The sequence below is a fragment of the Notamacropus eugenii genome, chromosome 1 (genome assembly GCF_028372415.1).
Source record: "Notamacropus eugenii isolate mMacEug1 chromosome 1, mMacEug1.pri_v2, whole genome shotgun sequence".
NCBI classification, from domain to species: Eukaryota; Metazoa; Chordata; class Mammalia; order Diprotodontia; family Macropodidae; genus Notamacropus; species Notamacropus eugenii.
In genome coordinates, this window is record NC_092872.1 from 369,343,702 (window position 1) to 369,346,646 (window position 2,945).

Here is a 2,945-nt window from a genome sequence, read left to right on the forward strand (position 1 = left end):
CCCAGGTCAATCCCTGGTATCTCCCTGCTTATGTCATCAGAGGTGGGAAGCCAATCAGATGAGCTCAGATGAGAGCTGCTCCCTTTCTTCCCCTTCCCCATCCCCCCAATATCCAGAGACTTTACTGTTAAGTCGCCCTAATGGAGAGTTATTTTTGAGTGATTCTTTGCAGTTGGAGGAAACAGGGCCTTGGCTATCTCCCACACTGACTAGAAGTGAAAGAAGACATATTTGACGAAGTTAGCTCAAAGAGCAATTTTGTCCATTATTTCCTCCCACCCACCACCAAATTTCCTCCTCTTGCTCTGGAGGAGGAATGTCACACCTGAGGTCTGGCACCTTCCCTGCTTATACCCTTTCCTTGTTGTCCCTGTCCTCCATGTTCCCCTCCCTGAGGTATCTCACTTTAGATTTCTGCCCTTCTCTTGTGTGAGGTGAGATGTACTATAATAAAAATCTCTTGTGCTACACATCACTGGCTTACTTCCTGATTCTTTTTTGCAAGACTTTCTCTAAGTCTCTGGGGCCATAAAAGCTTCTTTGCTTCAAACTAAGCAGAGAAAGAGAACTCTGAGCCTGATTCTGGGCCTTCAGCATTGCCTGCTTTTAAGAACAAGTCCTTTGACTGAGACCTAGTGGTCAGACTGGGACTGAGCTGGAGACAGTTAACATTCAAGTATCTAGAAAGCAAATGAATGTTACGGCAAAAGATTCTTCTCAAGAAAGCTTCTAACATTTCCTGTCTGTCTTATGAATCTAAAGGTTATCTGAAGATGAGGTGAAAAATAATCATTAATAATGGAACAATTAAAATAAGAGAGAAAAGACAGTTGCTTTTACTAGTTGTATATATACAGCTTTAGGACCAACAATTCATCCTTCGGGCTGAAGAGAGATATAGACAATCCTTTTAATTTCCATTATTATCAAGCTCTCTGTACGCTTTTTCCAATACCCTCAGCAGTTTTTTTTCCTAGATCTAGTGTTAAAATGAGCTTTACAATGACAGTAAGAGAATCTTTCAGACTTGATGATCCTCTGAAGTTTCTCTTCAGCAGCTTCAGTTGGAAATCTCCTGAAATGGTGTAACCTAGAGTTATTCTCTGTACCCACATATCACCCCCAAACTGGGTCTCTGGTTTTAGAGTCCAATGTGAAGGGAGAATTCCTATACTTTATTTTCTGAGACTTCATTTCTTAATGTACTTTGCTTCCAGAGTTCAAAACAAACTTACAAGTATGTCTACACATACATACACGTACATATATATGCATATACATATATAGACACACACACACACACACACACACACACAGGTATATCACAGCCCAATTTAGACAATTCAACATCAACATCTACCGATTAGCTCCAAAAGGTATGCATGAAAAAGCATGTCCCTGACCCTCAAAGAACTTACATTGTAACAGAGAAAGACAATATCTATAACCAGGGTGTTTAGTGGGTCCATGCAGCAACAGTGATTGATGGCAAGAAGATGGCCTGGTCAAGTGGCATGGTTTAATCTGGGCTGGCTCTCACTAATCAGGACAGCGTGGCTACAAGATCCAGAGTTCCAAAGCTTGAGGAGCTTAGCTCCTCTAGGACCTCATCTTTGGAGGTTGTAACAAATGACAAGACAGGTAGCAAGATAGCTAATGGTCTGATCTGGGAATGGTCAGTGAGACTGTAACCTAAAACTCACTGTATCTCATAATCTAGAGCGTCTCCAAGTCAGCTAACCTCACTTCCTATTGTGTAGACTCAAAATGAGAATGGAAAAAGCTGGCATAGCTTATCAGTGATCTCTATCAGTTAAAGTCCCTTATCTAAAACCTTGATCTTAGTCTTATATTTCTCTAATCAATTGATCAAACTCACTCTCAGAGAAGACCAAGTTTACACACTACCTATTAGGTACCAGCAATACTGAGAAGCAGGATAATGTAGTGGAAAAATCACTGGACTTGGAATAAGAAAAGGACCTGAGTTTTGTAGCTGTCCAATGTATTCATCATATAAATATGATCACTATTGTGGCTACCTGTGTGTGTGTTCTTCCTTCATTGCTGAAGATCATGCCATCAGAGAAATGGTGACATGATTTGCACTTGACTTTGTTCTGAGTGAGGGAGGGCTGTGCAGGTCACCAGCCTCACTTCTCCTCCAGAGCCACCTGAATCCAGTGACCAGATATTCATCAGGATGACTGGAGATGACTCAGGATGAGGCAATTGGGGTTAAGTGACTTGCCCAAGGTCACACAGCTAGTGAGTGTCAAGTGTCTGAGGTAAGATTTGAACTCAGGTCCTTCTTCTGCATTGGCGCTCTATCTACCGCACCCCCTAGCTGCTCCAATTCATTTAGTACTCTGAGGTTTAAAAAAGTCCCATCTATCTACTCAACACCACTGTGAAGTAGGTCCTGGAAAGCATTATTCCCATTTCATAGATGAGGAAACTGATACTCCGAGTGTTTAAGTGACTTGGTCAGCCTCAAGAGCCACACATTTGAATGCTACTAAACTAACAAACCAAAAGGCAGGATTCAAATCGGGAACTTGCATCTTAGATGTGCTACCTTCCCAATCTGGGCCAAAGAACAGGTCATGAAAAGGCAGGGAGTATATTGCCCTTGAAATCTCATTATTCTTCAAGTAATCAGATTCTGGCTGATTCAAACACTTCCCTAAATTACATCCTGAATTCAGCTCTGGACCATAAAAACTTCTGTAACCATACTCTCAAAAACAATTTAGAACCTAAATAGGAACACGGCCACTTTCAATGCTTATCATTACTAACTAACTATCTTGACAACACAATTCCAACTCAGGGGCCATCATCTTCAACTATCTCCATTCACTGTCTGTGACATCACATGGTGTCACAATTAAACCTATGACTGCCTGTCTTAGATAAATCCTTATGGGTTATCCTATAGACTC